The sequence below is a fragment of the Leguminivora glycinivorella genome, chromosome 23 (genome assembly GCF_023078275.1).
Source record: "Leguminivora glycinivorella isolate SPB_JAAS2020 chromosome 23, LegGlyc_1.1, whole genome shotgun sequence".
NCBI lineage: Eukaryota > Metazoa > Arthropoda > Insecta > Lepidoptera > Tortricidae > Leguminivora > Leguminivora glycinivorella.
In genome coordinates, this window is record NC_062993.1 from 12,892,559 (window position 1) to 12,911,255 (window position 18,697).

General features: G+C 36.2%; 1 protein-coding gene across 3 annotated transcripts in view; it reads right to left on the minus strand.

Moving 5' to 3' along the window:
* LOC125238385 (octopamine receptor beta-2R-like) overlaps positions 1-18,697 on the minus strand; it is a 364,864-nt gene that overhangs the window by 269,827 nt on the left and 76,340 nt on the right. For all 3 annotated transcript variants that reach the window (XM_048145699.1, XM_048145698.1, XM_048145697.1), the window contains exon 2: positions 89-133. The gene's annotated coding sequence lies outside the window, so the exon portion shown is untranslated. The remainder of the gene's footprint in view (positions 1-88; positions 134-18,697) is intronic.

Consider the following 18,697-nt stretch of genomic DNA (forward strand, 5'->3'; position numbering starts at 1 on the left):
CATGGCACGTTCATAAAAAATAATTATACAAGTTAATGTCTACTAAAAAGTAAGTCCACCCTTTTAATTTTTTCGGTGTTTGACATACCTTAGATTTGCTGTAGATTTTTCTATATCTGTGGCCGCCCGACAACTGAAAAATAAAGAATAAATAGAGAAGATAAGATATAGAAGTGCTTAAAAGTTAACTTAATTATAACACTCTTAAATATATTGCAGCGAATAAAATTTAGGTTAAATTTTGTCATTATAGCCTTTGTATTGTTAACGGAAACGTACGAACGTGCCTTGCTGTTTCAGTCAGTATCAATACAAGATGTACTGACATTAACTGAACTAGCATGACAAATACGAACGATTCCGTAAAAATACGAAGGACACTTTTTTGCACTACATCTGTAACTTTCAAACAAATAGATATTGATTAATATTACGTAATATGATGCTACATAACGTATGATTTGTGTCTAGAATTTTAACAGCCAAACATTTTACGAATGGTTGTACGATCCATGAGTTAATTGGTGATTTAAAACACTGGTCGGTGATGTTTTCATTTAATGAACAAGTCATTAAGAAAATGCGTTTTTGTGAGTTTGTGTTTACTTCCTCAGTATAACCAAAGACCTATATAACTTCGTAAAGACCGGTAAAGTCTAAGAAAAAAACGTACCCCAAAACCATATAGAAAAAGGTACGGTGAGCTAGGTGGCGATACACCTTTGGGGTACGCTCGGCTAGATGGCGCTAATATTAATATTTTACATTTTGAAACATATCAAGCTAAGAATATGGGCCAAACTGTCAAAACTGAGGTTCAAAAGTTTTAAGCTTGTGTCGAGAGATGGCAGTCTATGCACTGTGATTACACATTTTACTTTGACAGTCATTCTCTATAACACTCGATCCTCTTTGGTATAACCTAAAATAAGATTATAGCCACCGATTTAATAATTGCTAACCACTCTGATTTCTGTAAGATATATGAACAAATAAATATAATGTAAACAAAACTCGTCCTGTATTTTATTCTAAGCGTAGGTACCTATATTTCTATATTCCCTATTTTAGGATTTACGAACGAAACGACTACTCTGGAAAATAGTTGAAGCTTTTCCTTGGATACCTCCTTCAGATCCGAAGTCACAGGTTAGAACAGCCGAGTCGTAATTTTTTTTCCTGAAGAATTTCAAAAGAATACTGACTGCAAGTTTTGGCGACCAGCCGGCGTATCATGCTTCCAATTTTATCACTTGTCCACGTGGATAAGACAACTGTCACTCTCACACTGACATACTTGCCAAAGCGTGACGGATGCTTTATCCACGTGGATAAGTGATAAAATTGGAATCATAATAGGTACGCCAGCAGTATGGTCTAGCGAACCTGCCTGCTAAGCCGTACACCGTGTGTGTTTTTACCCCCGACGCAAAAACGACGGAGTGTTATAAGTTTGACGTGTCTGTCTGTCTGTCTGTTGGTCTGTGTGTGTGTCTGTCTGTGGCATCGTAGCTCCCGAACGGATAAACCGATTTAGATTTAGTTTTTTTTTGTCTGAAAGCTGAGTTAGTCGGGAGTCTTCTTAGCCATGTTTCATGAAAATCGGTCTACTATGTCGCGGTCGGGGGTTTTTTCAAAATTTTAATTTTGTGGTCAGGTTATTTTATGTCACAAGCACAGATTATGTTCCTGAGTCATGGATGTTTTCTTTATATGTATTTGTATATTATTATGTTTATCATTGTGTGGGTACTCACAACATATGCCTTTTTGAGTTGGCCGTGGGACCACAGAATATACAGTCATATAAAAGTACAGAAGGCTCACTGTCAACGACCTGTACCTAGACATGCGACATTGAGTTCAATTGTGCAATGAGAAGGTCATCAATTTTTATGGGCCACGAACCCGCGGTCGCCGGAATGTATGAAAGAAACGCGGAGTGAGCCGCCCCTGGTGGGACTCAGTAATTCTATGTAAAAATATCCAATATTAAATGCCGTGGAAATGAGAGCGTTAAGAAGCATGGCTGGTGTGAAGTTGAGTGATAGGATCAGAAATAGCGTGATAAGAGAGAAGTGTGGAGTGGATGTAGATGTGGTGACAAAGATTGAGAAGGTTATGTTAAGGTGGTTCGGGCATGTAGAGAGGATGGATGAGGGGAGATTAACGAAGAAAGTATATGAAAATACAGTGGAAGGGTCAGTTAGAAGTGGAAGACCTAGGCGAACTTTTCTTGATCAAATCGGGGATATATTGCAAAAAGGCCAGGTCAGAAATACTCGAAACCGACAAGCGTGTATGAGAAACGTTATAAAAGTTATAAAAGCGAAAGTGGTTTGTCAGGATCGTAGTAAATGGAAATCCGCGATCTCTGGTAAACAGGCGTGATTGTTATGTATGTATATATATTTTTTTATGGGATAGGAGGCAAACGAGCAGACAGGTCGCCTGGTAGTAAGCGATCACCGCCGCCCATGGACACCCGAAACACCAGAGGTGTTGGAGGTGCGTTGCCGGCCTTTAAGATGGGTGTACGCTCTTTTCTTGAAGATTTGAAGGTCGTATCGGTCCGGAAATACCACAGGCGACAATTCATTCCACAGTTTAGCTGTGCGGGGCAGGAAGTTTCTGGAGAAACGCACAGTTGAGGACTGCCAGCCATCTAAATGATGGCGATGGAAATGTTGTCGTGTATTTCCGTTCGAAGTGGTTCCGCTGCTATAATCTACGCCTAATACCGCCTTGGCTCACTATTATCCCAGCTTGGCAGTCGATAGCTTCGTTCAGTTTTGCTCGGCAACTAGAATTCTTCAACTACTTCTCGTAGAGTTGAGGAGTTACCGATGTAAAGCTTTTTAATTTAAGGATTGGAATTTTCAATGTTGGCGTAAATTATTTATAGTAGATAAAAAAAAAATATTTTATTAGTTTTAAAAAATCCATATTTTTATATAGGAATGTACGTTAAAATTGATAATTATTCAGAAATATAAAATTACTACCGCATGTTAGAAATTTGATATTTGCCAATTGCTTTTCGGTGAAGGAAAACATAGTGAGGAAACGGGACTAATTCCAATAAGGTCTAGTTTACCCTTCGGCCCTTTGACCACAATCACACCTGATGGTAAGTGATGATGCGGTCTACGGTGGAGCACGCTTACCTATGAGATACCTATTTACTCTTGCTTTAAAGAGACCTGCCGGCCTATCATGCTTTCAATTTTATCACTTATCCACGTGGATAAGACATCTGTCACTCTCACACTGACATGCTTGCCAAAGCGTGACGGATGCTTTATCCACGTGGATAAGTGATAACATTGGAAGCATAATACGCCGGCTGGATTGTACTCTAGACTTCCTCGTCATCATTCTCCTTGCCTTATCCCGGCATCCACCGCGGCTCATGGGAGCCTGGGGTCCGCTTTGACGACTAATCCCAAGATTTGGCATAGGCACTAGTTTTACGAAGGCGACTGCCATCTGACCAACCCGATGGGTAACTAGGTCTTATTGGAATTAGTCCGGTTTCCTCACGATGTTTTCTTTCACCGAAAAGCTACTGGCAAAATATCAAATGATATTTCGCACATAAGTTCTGAAAAACTCATTGGTACGAGCCAGGGTTCGAACCCGCGACCTCCGGATTGAAAGTCGCACCTTATCGCTGGGCCACATACTAACTACTATTTATGTCAATATAAGCCAAATCTGTTAATTAGCCACCCTGAATAAGCTCCCCATTCAAACGGTTCTATTTATGTATGAAACAAATGTATGAATGGCGCAAATGGCGTCTGATATTCGTTAGATTATCACATGGGAACAGATTAACAGCTGTTACAGATATGCCACATTGAAAACCAAAATGATGATAAAAAAATAGTTATTTGTTATACAAGGGGGCAAAGTTGTATTTTAACGCCGAGTGTGGAATTGAAAAACGAGCAAGTGAAAGGATTCTATAGCTGTTGAGATAGCGAGGAAACTACAACGCAAAAAATGCGTTTATCACTGCTTCCAGTAGTTTCACAGTTGGTAAATTATCTTTATTACTAGATTCACCTACATTTATCAATTTTAAAGCAGTTAATTTGACTTTATTCAAGGTCAAATTACTTTACCCATTAGTGGATAAAATGCGTTTTTACCCGCTGATGGTATTAAAGGACAAAACACGTGTTCATATTTAAAGTCACACACAGGTCGAACGCGATTAATTAACATTATTTTTACCTTTTTTCCCAACGTTTCGGCCAGGTTGCACTGGCCGTGGTCGCGTGGTTTGCTGGGACGTCAGTCTTCCGCGACCACGGCCAGTGCAACCTGGCCGAAACGTTGGGAAAAAAGGTAAAAATAATGTTAATTAATCGCGTTCGACCTGTGTGTGACTTTAAATATGTGTACAAAGCGCGAGAACTTAAAGTGTTATAAAACACGTGTTTCTGAGCTAGTGAGGGGAGAAAGTTTTTCTTAATTCTGCATCAGCATCCGAAGTCTTCATAGCACAATGGTGAAAGACGTGGGTTTCGTTATAACAAGCTTTTATTCAAATTACTTTGCCAGTGTGTCAGTTTGGGCAGAGATTATTAATCTCTGGTTTGGGTCAAACGTAGAAGCTAAATTTGACCCACTTCCCGGTTTCCGATTAAGCACAAGAAATTTTGCACACATATGTAAATTACGTGACAATGCTGTATTATGGTATCAGGGAGCTGATCTGATGATGGAGCAGAAAGGTGGTCATAGGAACTCTGTTATGAAACGTGGTATCCCCATCGAGTAATGGGTTTTTAGAAACGTCTCCGAGAGCAGTTGATGACTGTTGAAAGAAAGGTACAGGTAGGCGATAAAAGCTTGTGCCAAAAAGGTTTTTTTTTTTGCAAAAAAAACTTATTACCAAACTATAATCACACCTCGGATACTGGTTATCAAATATGTGAAAGAGGCGCGTTCCTAGCACACAGTCTAAGCTCTTGTAGGTGAACGCGTACTATGCTTGTATGAGTGAAATATGACAGGTCGACTGTTCGCGTTTTTGACAGGCGGTAACTATGAGGTAACTGAGAGGGGGTGGACGGCACTTTTAGCGGGGAGCGGGAGTGGCCGTACTGTACGATTGTACTCTTTATTTTACTGTGCTATAATGGAAAAATAATGGAATTTGGAGTGGCCTTCAAATCTTCAAGAAAAGAGCGTACACCCATCTTAAAGGCCGGCAACGCACCTCCAACACCTCTGGTGTTTCGGGTGTCCATGGGCGGCGGTGATCGCTTACCATCAGGCGACCTGTCTGCTCGTTTGCCTCCTATCCCATAAAAAATATGGTGAGCGGCACATGTTGCTACACAGAGAGTACTAAAATTTTAACAGAATGCCGCTTATGGTGGTCCTATAATCAAAGTTGTTCATTAGGACCTCAAAAGTTACTATGCAAAGTTTGAACGGTCCCTTTTTCAAATAACTCCGTATATCTGCTGTGCAGTAGGGATGATACATAAAAAAACCGGCCAAGTGCGAGTCGGACTCGCCCACCGAGGGTTCCGTACAAACTTTCTTTCAAACCACCTAGTAAAAATAATCTCATATTTTCATATAACTCTAATGACTTGACTAGAAGACAAAAGTATAGGCACTAATGAGTATTATAGTGTATAGCGCCATCTCCCGGTCAATTTGCTAACTAATTTGCGCGACCTGGTTTTTCAGGGATAATTCTTTATAATGTTAACCGATTTAAACAGTTTTTACTTTATTGGACAGAAGATGGTTTACGTAACATCTCGTATTAATTTGAAGTACGATATATATCCGCAAGGGTGGGTAAATTGAAAGTAAAAATCTGAAAAGTTTTTTGTGAATTAAAAAAAAAGCATTCAAAATACAAACACGATTATATTTTTCCTGTAATATATAGCATAAAACCAATGTTTATTAAAATTTTCATAATTTTTCGTTGGTAAATTTCGGAGATAAGGGGGGGGGAACGGTATTTTTTTTTACATTTTCCTTCATAATTATTTTTTTTTCCACAACAAAAAATATATAAAAAATAGCTTATTTACGTTCAATTTGAGCTCTTTCCAACGATACCCCACTTGACATAGTAACTTGAAATTTACAGTTTGCCCCCCTTTCATTTTGGCCATTTTCTACAATTAAAATTAATATATTTAAAAAATTATACTTTCTATTTGTATAGGTTTACAATGTTCACAACTATTCCAAATTTCAAGTTGATAGCATTAGTAGTTCTCGAGATATTTAGGAATGTGACAGACGGACAGACAGACGGACAGAGTCGCACCATAAGGGTTCCTGTTGTACCTTTTTGGTACGTAACCCTAAAAATGGCATTCTGTTTACTGCGTCAGTTAGATCGCCCAAAAATACTGAATACATATTTTTCGCTTTTTCCAATTAATGAAAAAATACAAAGATATAGAGCATCAAAGTTCCGGAGTGAGGGCTTGTGACGTCACTTCTAAGTAAAAATTGTACCTAGGCGTGACGTCACGCGAAACTTCAACGCACTGTTCCGTCGTCAATTTTCTTTTACGAGAAAAAAAGAAAACATACGTGTGTAAAATTCTTTGAAAATCTAACTAACGTACCAATTCGTTTTTAGGGTTCCGTACCTCAAAAGGAAAAAACGGAACCCTTATAGGATCACTTTGTTGTCCGTCTGTCCGTCCGTCCGTCTGTCAAGACCCTTTTTCTCAGGAACGCGTGGAGGTATGAAGCTGAAATTTATATCAATTACTCAGGTCTACTGTCCCTTGAAGCTGTGAAAAAATCAAACTTCTAAGCCAACGCAATCAAAAGATACAGCCGTTTATGCCGCAAATTTTCTACACTTGCAAGGGAATCAAAACCTACAGGGTGCTTCCCGTGAACTCAGAATCTTGAAATTTGGTACGAAGCAACGTCTTATAGCATAGATAAAGGAAAAATTATGAAAACCATAAATTTTTAGTTACATCACATAATATATATTTTTTTAATAATTTTAACCTTACTACCCATTTTTTTGCAATAAAAATACCATAGTTATGACTCGATTGTCGTAATGAACGAACTTTGTAAACCTTGCAGGTTTGTACGGAACCCTCGGTGCGCGAGTCCGACTCGCACTTGGCCGGTTTTTTTTTTAGTCGTCTCGCCTATTAACTAATCTGTGATCTCCTTTGATTAGCGGCACAAACGAACTCCTAATCCTATATTAGGCTCCTTTTGGGATTAATTAAGTCCAACTGAACTTTAACACTAAAACGTCTGAACCCCCAAACAACCATACAACCCTGTTATCCAATATTATACCTTAATGCAATAGTTTTAATGTTCAAAGTGTTTTGTCAATATGGCCAAACCCGAAACGGCTTAAGAGAATAAAGATGTTATTTGAGAGTTTAGTTAATATTGAACTTTATTCTACTGGATTAGGGTATAAATTCGTGTGTTGGAGTGAAGTAACATGATTTTGTGATAGTAAGTTACATTACATGGTGTATTGGAGATATTGTGTTGGTTTAGCGTAATTGTGAAGGATAACGGTTGACGTCGTTTTATTGACCGAGCGGTAGCGAAGGTCTCCGGTCCAGGTTAAGTAAAAGGTTTACATATTCCGGATTTTCATCTGCAATCCACATTTGTCAACCGATTTATGCAAATTGTTGTGTATTAGATGTAAGTATTGTAAAGTAAATATTTATTTTATTTTTCTTTAGAACTCTCTAAAAAAATATTTAGTTTATCCCGAAAAACATAAATAACTTAATTCTAATACGGATATAAAAATAAGACTTCTGTTTCATTTCCCGCAATTTCTGTTTTATTTTCCGCACCAATTGTAAGTTTCTGTTTGGTCCAATGGTTGACTGGTAGAGAATGCCTTAAGGCATTAAGTTCGCCATTTGTACTTTGTGCAATAAAGGTTAAATAAATAAATAATAAAGACTAGTACTACTAGGACTAGGATTAGTAGGTAGGCAAATAAAACTAGAGCCCCCTACCCTCCCTCCCTTATATTCCCTGTTTGTTCCGGAGAGTAATATTGCCAGAGCTCAATATAGGTGAGTATTAGGGTCAGCAGCGAGCATGAAACAGTTCAAAATTATAGCTACCGTCTATAGTCTACGGAGACGGCTTGCCAAAAGGCGGGCAGTATGCTTGTTTGCCACCGACAGAGTGTTAAAAAACCTATATTAAATAACACACCAAACGGAATGACAAACTTCAAACGAACACGAAAAATGCATTTTAAATCCCGTTTCGATACAGCTAACACTTTTCTCTTTATGGTTATCGCACACTTAACAACCAGCCGGCCTATTATGCTTCCAATTTTATCACTTATCTATGTGGAAAAATTATCCCTCACGCTTGTACAAGTATGTCATTTTGAGAGTGATAGATGTCTTGGCTTATTCACGAAGATAAGTGATAAAATAGGAAGCATAATACTTACATTAAAAAAATAGGCAGAGGAACATATTTTTTAATATATATCAATGCTATAATAGTACATTAAAATACAAGTGCGTAAAAAAGGAAGTTCGAAAATAAATTAAAACACGACTGAAGGGAGTGTTTTAAATCGACGCGAGTTACGAATTTCCTTTTTGCACGTGTATCGTACGACGTTTTTCAGTACAGATAACACTCCGAAGTTTCGACCTGGCATATAATGAGCCACTTCTCGCACTAGTGCGTAAAAAAAACACCATCTGTGTTAAAAAAGTACGTTAAAGACAGATCGCTCAGTGACAGATCCGCTTGGTTTTGTATTTGGTTAGAAAACCAAGAAAGTAAATGTTGTAACTACCAGAAAAAACTAAAATCTATATGTAATCTATATAAATGCTCAGCGTGTGTAGCCGAATGCAAAAACGCTCACGAAACGAAACGCTCGTAGATATCTATCTATATCGCTCTTGATCGGCGCGACAGAGCCAGTCTACATTTCGCGGCGTTTTTGGTTTAACGTCGGAGAAATGCAATTTGGCTACAGGGTCTGTTCCTATAAAATGCGTTCAATATAGGATCGGTATTTTTTTTCAAAGTTTTCTTTTTCTGTAACAGAATCTGAGGTAACGATATCATTTATTTGTCCAGTATTATACTCAACTATTTACTACTATTACTATTTTTATACTGAACTATTTAATTTTTTTGCTTAAAATAATGAAATACAAATAACAATTAGGAATTATATGCATGATTAACTTATAAAAAACCGGCCAAGAGCGTGTCGGGCCACGCTTAGTGTAGGGTTCCGTAATTTTACGTAAAAACTAAAACTACTGAACCTATCAAGTTCAAAATTATTTTCCTAGAAAGTCTTTATAAAGTTCTACTTTTGTGATTTTTTTCATATTTTTTAAACATATGGTTCAAAAGTTAGAGGGGGGGACACACACTTTTTTTTTCCTTTAGGAGCGATTATTTCCGAAAATATTAATATTACCAAAAAACGATTATAGTAAACCCTTATTCATTTTTAAATACCTATTCAACCATATATCACAAGTTGGGGTTAGAATGAAAAAAAAAATCAGTCTCCACTTTTCATGTAGGGGGGGTACATAACAAAACATTTTTTCCACTCTTTATTTTACCACTTTGTCGGCGTGAGTGATATACATATTGGTACCAAATTTCAGCTTTCTAGTGCTAACGGTCACTGAGATTATCCGCGGATGGACGGACGGACGGACAGACAGACATGGCGAAACTATAAGGGTTCCTGGTTGACTACGGAACCCTAAAAAGGACCATAAAATAACATTAAATTAGCACAAAATAATATAAGTAGGAACTAAATAACTACACAAAAACATAACAATAAAACAATACATTAAACCTATAAAAAATATACGATGACGAGTAAGTGTGCGCTAACCTTTAAAGTGTTAGTTGAAGCGAGTTCCTTTATTTTACTTTGCTTTTACATTTTTCGATGTTTCACACTTTTCTACTTTTTCCGCGTCGGTATTGGATTACCTAATCTGTGAAATGGGTTTTGAATTTTCATCATACCGAGGTTACACCGTGAGTTTTTTCGTTATCGAATATAACCCGATAGCGCAAACGGATGTATATCTAGATTCCTAAAGTTTTTTCTTCGATTTTTAGATCGCCTAATATTTTTTGGCATAATGATCATTTGGCCTAATTTAAATGTCCTAATATTGTTTCGCCTAACGCCGTTAAAACCCACTTTTTAGAAGCGATTCGGATTTGTGTGAGGTCACGGTTCTAACCTAACCTAAACCTACCTTTCTAACAGCGAATCGGTTCTGGGTAATGTCATTTTTGGGGCAAAATTTAAATTATGCCAAATGATCGTTAGGCCAAAAGAGCGTTAGGCATTTCATAATTCGGCCAAATGAGTTAGGCCAAGTGATTTTCGAACAAACGTGCGTCATTAGGAATGTAGAGGTAGTCCCAACGCAAACATCTCGGAATACATTTTACTTTTTGTTATCTACTATTAAGTCACCATTTGGTGTGGTGTGGTGCCATGGTGTGGTTCATTTTATCCACCAATCAAATGTCATTTTTCATAAAATTTACGTTGTAACATAACATAATAGCCTTAGTGTCGGTCTTTTGCTCATAATGGAAATTTGTAACCAAGTAATAATGATGGGACATACCTAATAACAGTATAAATTATTACATTTGACATGCAGCGGAACAGTTTTTACCGACCTATTGTTTACAAGAAATTAGAGGGATATTACCTGTTCCACGTTTACCTTGAAATACGTCATGATGTGAATTTTTGAGATCAGCAAAAACTAGTGCATGGTGCATATGTAATCTTTGAATTAGATTAGTTATCCCAAAAAAGTACGGAAAAATAAGATATACCTATTTCCATTTCAATCAAAATAAAAAAATAAATCTTGTACCATTAGCACATCTCGGACACTGGCGATCAAATATATGAAAGAGGCGCGTTCCTAGCACACATTCTAAGGTCGTATAGGTGAACGCGTACCATGTAAATATGGGTGAGATATGACAGGTCGACTGTTCGCGTTTTTAACAGGCGGTAACTGAGGTAACCGACACTTTCAGCGGTGAGCAGGAGTGGCCATACTGTATGTTAATACTCTTTATTATTTATACTGTGCCGTTAGTAACTTCACAAAACAAATCCTTTCAGATAATAAGCTTCTAGCTTGTAAATACAAGTGCTTAACTCCGATCAACTCATTAAGTTTGTATTGAACACTTAATCTCCTTTCGCTCCATTTGCCCTTATTTTATTTCATAACAGATAACATCTAATAGAACCCGCATTTAAAAACGTTTGAATTACTTGATTTGTAATTTTAGATGGAACGAATATGAAGAATATTTATTAGGTATAAGTCGAATAACGCAAACATTTCTTTCGGATGGAAACCGCAGAATGCAAGCCGTGATCCCGGGCGGGCTACTCATGCCCCTCTAGCACAACTTGCTTTGTCGCGCGTTTCCTACTCAGAATCACGAGACATCGATCCTACTCGTAATAGGTAAAAAAAGAAGGGTAGCAATTAAATTTTTTCACTTCGTTATCATTTTTCGAACATTTTGTTTAGCGGTTACAAAGTGGAATTTATGCAAAATAATAGAAAATTTATAGACCATTTTTTGTCTCTTGTTTATTGTCCTAGGCGAATGGACTCGAGATTCTCGTTTGGCGTTTCGAAAACGATCGCCAAAGTCGTACCAAAACTATTTCTTACCCATAAATTGTTGAATTAGAATTAAACTTCTTTACTCCATCTAGTAGGCAGAGATCATTTGTTTCGTTATAAATACGTCCTATTAATTTGAACAATGGTCTCTCACAGGAGCCGCAAGTTAAGATTGTTCAGAAAATGTCCATTATTTTCTTTGTTACCTCAACAGCCTCTGAATTTCGACTGCTTATTATGGTACAATGATGAAAAGAACATTTATGTGTACCGCTCTATCACAGAACTTAATTTAGATAGAAGAAACAAATTCATCTATTTGTATAGGGGCCGAGCGTGTCAAATTTTGTACTGAAGTTGATTCTTGCCTGTAATTTTAAATATGTCTCAGGCTCTTGCTTGTTCATAATTTTTGTGTTGTTGCAATTGAATATCACGTAACGAGGCATTTTTTATGTTTTGGTTGACTTCAACTTACAAAAATTGACGCCCGAAAGCTGCAAGCTGCGAGTAAAGACGGAAAACTCAGTGGATTTCACTGAGTTCATTTGACACGCTAAGTAGATACGTTTGCTTGATCTATGGTATATATGACATCTGTGCGCTCTATGGTATAAACCGTGTTTTTTTTTTGTTTTCCGTTAAATTCGACATGTCGTTAGGTTCGTTATCTGGAACCAACCTGTATCACTTTTAGTTAAATTCGCAAAAAAAAAATTTTTCATGTTCTTCATACATAATATTTAAATGAATTAATTAGTGTGAAAGACCCTTAAGAATAATATTCAAGTTAGTGTCAAGTGATTGACGGCACATGTCAAAACAAATCACGTTGGAAAGTGGTAAGGGCTGTCACGTATTTAGTAATTATTTTAATTTTTTTTTAATATCTCGATTTAAGACGCTAGTTTTTTAGAAAAAAAAAAAATATTGTATTTGATCGAGAGAACCATCCCTTAAAAATAACGGAATTCTATAAAAACTGGGTGTATATATATAAAAAGTAAGTACCTTTTTGTGACAATTACATCGGTGATTTTGCACAATTAATATTTACGAGTACATTGTAGGGTAGACCGGGGACAACTGAAACAATTTATACTTAATCGCTTGTAGCATTTTAATTTGAATAGTTAGGAAGATAAGAAAGTTATTTTTAAGAAGGAAATTTATTAGGCTTTTAAACAAAATTAGTTTTAAAGGTATGTTGTCCATGGTTATCTTGTATTATGAAATTAAAGAGGAAGCGGTAGAGTGATTCAATTGACCCCACATGGTTGTCAATTGAAACACTATGCTAGGTCATTTGAAACACCCCTTATAAATTTGGGAAACATAAAGAAATATTTTTATTCATATCTTTATTAATGACTGCCGTGTTACAGAAACAGACCACCAAAAGATCACTTTTGTAGAAGAAACTATACAATAATTATCAGCGCCTGAAGATTCTTTCAATATCTTGACATAAGAAACGTATGTAAAATAATAAATACTTGACTTTTAATATTCTTTGTTTCGGTAACTTCTTACATATAAATTTAACGTTTTGGTTATTATGAAACAGTAAGATATAATTCTATGGAATAGTCATAAAAAAATATTAATGTGTTTCATACAAAAGTGGGTGTTTCAATTATAACCTTGTTTCAATCATAACCAGTCCGTAGAACAACGGTGTGCAGTGTATGTAGACATTTTTGAAGATCTGTTGGTCACATTCTTCTGTTTTCAGGCCAGAGTTAAACGTAGATATTGCTACTTTCATTCGTGGAATTTGCACGCTGTTATACTTACAAAAAACAGAACCCCATTGCATTGAGAGTTGGTTTACTTGTGGGGACAATTAAAACACAGGGACGTTTGAAACGTTTCAATCGTCCACAAGGACGTTGTTTCTATTGTCCCCACAACACATGTTTGATTTCAAAGTCAATTATTTACAAATTAACGACACTCCATCACTGTTTCATGGCACTTAAAATATTATAGAATCCACACTCATATCACTAGCGAATTAAAATTTTCATACTACACGGGTACACAAAAATTACGAAAGCGCCAATAGTTACTTTTTGGGTCGAAAATTTTCATCGGCTCCCTGTCACTGCCACGTCACTCGCGTGCCCGATCGTTATTGGTTCAAACTTGCAAAATGGTCGACCTCGTATCGTGAGTATTGGGTATTCCACGTAGGTATTGTAGTTTTCGAGAAATTTGACTTGTTTCAACCGTAACGTGTTTCTATTGTCCCCGGTCTACCCTACATTAGGGTGGAGCGTGCTTGTATGGAGAAAATTAAAAATTAGAAATTCATAACGGAATAGGTATCGAAAGTTGTGGAAAAAATAGTAGATTATATTTCTGGTATCAAATTTAAAATTAGGTACTACTTTTAGCCCTCTACCAGCCGTAAAAGCAAAAAAAAATAAGGTAAAATTAACAAATAAATTAAATATGTCAGATGTCAATTTTTATTTTTTATTATTAATTTATGATATAAAAGAACCTGTTATTAAGTGAATTTAACCATAATAATGTTTAAATTTATTAAATAACACTAAATAATGATACTTCAATATTTCATTTTTAACTCAATAATCACGTTATCATGCGAAATACGATAAACGAAGTAACAAGTACAATATATTTTTTGGGTTGTCTTTTATATGAAAGGACATCTTTAGATATAAATAAAATGCTGTGGGTTTTTGCGTTTTTCTTGATTTTTCCTACTTTTACATGATGACCAAAAGTGACATTTTAGGCGTTAATTGGGCAATTTAAGCATGTACATTGTACTCGTAAGAAGACATTTATTTATGTATTGTGTTAATTATATCTATTTTTTCGTGATTAATTTTATTTATGTTTTATGTAAGTATATTAAATCTGTAGGTATTTAATAGATGGAGTCAAGCGTTACTTTTCGGAAATCCATGTTTATCAAAACCTAGAACATTCCTTTGCTAACGTATTTTATATGTTCTTATTTATACACCATGTTCAGGTACATAAAACATTACAGCATTATCGTAGTACCACGCAGTCTGAGTCTCATGGTCAAAGTCATTGCTGCACGGAACAATGCATTAACCTACTCGTTTACCTACCATATATGTAGCACGTGAGCTACAATGTAACATGGTATATTTAGTTTTAAATAAGGTATCTTTATTTAGGCACATGAACATAGAAACGTTGGCGTAGTCCACTATCATATGTTTATCATAGAGATATGATCATAAGGACTGTATCGTTAAGTATAAGGACAAAACAAACCTCGTCTAAATGTTGACATGTGCATAATTTTGTATTATTATGTTCCGAGAGTATGATCTGAAGGTATTGGTAAGCACTATTTAATATAAGAAGGTCTGATATTTTTTTTTATTTTAGGGACTTTATGGTACTTTCATTAAGGTCTAGCAAATAAATTTCGGACAACCCCTATCTGGCTTAATTTGAGAATATTTCAATGACTCTTTGTACGATTTCAACAAAGGTTAATATGCTGCTAAAATATATTTAAGAGTCCTCTTCGTGGTTTTTCAATTGGGTACTTGCAGAATGAATGCGGTGAATTTATATAATTTAAAAAAACGCATTTTTGAGCAACGTTCCGGATTGCCGTAAATTTTTGATGAGAGCAGGATAAGAGAAACAGATAAAAAAATTAGCCATAGGCCAAAGTCTAATTGATATTCGTGGTGTTTGAACAGTGCCTAAACCAGATCGATATAAACAGTGTATGATAGTCAAATTCGACATCAAAGTCGGAGTTAGAGTAAGCACCATGCCACATTCTCTAAATGACCGCCATACACAGATCCTGAACTTTATATTTTTAAAATAACAGTGGCTAGACTATGTCCAGATATTCTGCTTTGTGGATCATGTGTCGTTGAGGTTCGCACCGTACAATTTTTTTCACAATCGTATCGTCTTTTACGCACTTTGTGAATTTTCTAGTAGCATTTGTCCGGAATCGTAATTGGTACTCGGGAGGATTAAGTCAATACTGTCTAAACCATATGCTTTACGTCGAGTTTCTAGGACAAAATGTGTACCTTATTATGTGCCTTATTAAGCCCATGTCTTGTTATAAGAAAAAAAAAATAATAGCAAATAAATACGGCTACTCAAAGTTGTCTTCATACTTAACGATACAGTCTTTAGGTCTGTATGCCTCCCTTTTTCTCCAACGTGAAGAAAAAGGACGGCATGTTGCCATTGTTGCCTATGATCATATTTCTATCCCATACCCAAGGGGGCCCAAGGGTGACCCAAGGGGTTTAACAAAAGCCGACAAGTATGCTGCTTGTTTATCATAGCTACGTTGCTTCTGCACTTCGCTATGGAATAGTGTTATGGGGAAACGGCACAAACGTTAAGCAAGCTTTAATAGCACAAAAAAAATGTGTGCGGGCTATAGCGGGAGTCCAATTGTCAGAACCATGCAGACCGTTGTTTGAAAAGTATGGAATCCTAACAGTTCCGAGCTTATATATCCTTGAAATGTGTAAATTCGTCAAATGTAATTTAGAATTATTCGATAGGAAATGTAACACTGGGAAGCGAACAGTCACACATAAAGCTTTAGTAGTCCCAAATAGTAGACTAGAGATGAATAAGAAAAATTGCTACCACATGGCTGTTCGTATTTTCAATGCACTTCCTATGTCGTGGACTGAGTTGCCGAACCATAAATTTTTTTCTAAGCTAAAAAGCTATCTAGTAACCGAATGTTTTTATAACCTCGAGGACTTCTTTCATGAAACACAATTTATTGATTAACACGCATGTATACTTACTCTGACTATTTTCGACATTAATTATTATGTAAATGAGCTGATGTGTATAGATTTATAATGATATGAGATATTAAATAATAAATAATAATGTAGTTCCTATATAATAATGTACCTGACTGTTTTTATTATTTAAGTTAAATTTTATTTAGTTATAGGAATAATTATGTATATTGTATACCGTAAAACGGTTGATTGTGACACAAGCTATAATTGTTTATTAATATTGTAACATCTGTAAACTGATTTTCACAATCTGACAATAAATGATTACTTACTTACTATGGTGTGCTTTGAATCGCCTTAGAACCAGTGTTGGCAACCTGTGCGTACCTCTGGCACAAGTGGGGCTGGAGCGAGTCGCCGGCGTAGAGATCCAAAGCAGACCATTAATCACATGGCATTTGAGTGCCCTGTTACCAGATACAATGGACCAGCTGAGGATATTAAAAACCTGACACAAACTGAGTGTTCGTACCTGCAGACTTCTAAATTTTAAGTTTAAATGTAAATTATATTATGTGTGTAATGAATCGCCATACGATAAATAAATATGATAAACATATGATAGTGGACTATCGGCCTTAGAAACTCTAGGTCCAATGGGGTCCCGGCGCGAACAAGTTTTTTACAGAAATCGTGAAGCGTCTGGTTGAGGTAACTCGTGACCGAAGAGCTGGCGACTTCCTCGCACAACGTATCAGCATTGCGATACAACGAGGAAATGTCACCAGTATCCTTGGTACAGTGCCTCAAGGGCCTATTTTAGACATTAGCTAGCTTTCAAGTTTAGTCTTAGTTTCTTATATACCTAATTATGTGAATATAGTATATTTAGTTTTAGATTACAATATTACTCTACTTTGATTGCGGTTCAAACAGCATTAAGTTAATTTTGAACGTCAGCTCTGTAATTCAGTCTGCGTAGCCGAATGCACGAACGTTCACGAAACGCTCACAATAATCTTATCTATCTTAATCTCTCTTGTGTATTGACGCGACAGAGCCAGACTACATTTCTGCGGCGTTTCGGTGGCGTTTCGCGTCGCAGAAATGACATTCGGCTACGGGGCCAGTTCGTTTATTTATTGACGCAGACGAGACGCACAAATCTACTTAAAAAATAAATTGAACGCTCTCAAAACTTTAATTAGATTTTGCTTCAACATTAGGCGAACTAAATTGATAGGTATTTATTTTTTATATAAGTTATAGTTTAAGTTTTTTTGTCCACTATCTGTACTAATGTATAATCATAATCATAATCAATTTATTAATAATAAACGTTTTGATAGGTCATTATTCACAATTGTTACCACATTTGGGACCGTGCTGTTCATATAAATATATAGTTTCAGTTATTTTAATAGCCTATGTCACCGTCCATCCCTTCAACTATATCAAATTAAAAAAATCACGTCAATTCGTCGCTCCGTTTTGCCGTGAAAGACGGACAAACAAACAGACATACACTTTCCCATTTATAATATGTATTAGTATGGGTTCCTGGTAACATTTTACTTGATTTCTGCCGGTGTGAATTTTTAGGCCTCCGTGGCTCAGTGGCTCAAAGCGGCTGCACCGACAACGCAGATGGTCGCAAGTTCGAGTCCAGCCGGAAGTGTTTTTTTTTAATATTTTTCCATTAACTTAATTTTTTATATTATTATATGTTACGTGAATTTAGTTGATTCTACTGTAATCGCAAACATACCAAGCGATACGAAAAATTCACGAAACTTTGTTAGCGTTATTTACGAATACCCGCAAACAATGAAATTCACTGAATAAAGCTGCATCTCCACTTGAGTTCCGTGAGAGACAAAAGCCATTCAAACTGTGAAGCGTTTCTGTCTCTATTGGAATTTAGAGCAGAGTTTTAGGACCAGTGTATAGTGACCTTTAGGATTTTAATAACTATGTGTGTTCTAAAATAGGCTAGTTTCCTACTAGTCAAATAAGCTTCTTTTAAGAACTGTCAAAACGATTTGCTAATATGGAATTACTATGAAATATTGAGGAGGGCAGTCACGGTCAATGCATTTACTTTATATCTTTCTCTTTGACTTATCAAATAGAAATTCTGTTTGAACATAACTACTGTCCATATACTTCTTCTAATTATGTGGTGCTTTATTTCGTGCACTGCATAAAATATTTTAAGTATAGGAAACTAGTTATTGTAGT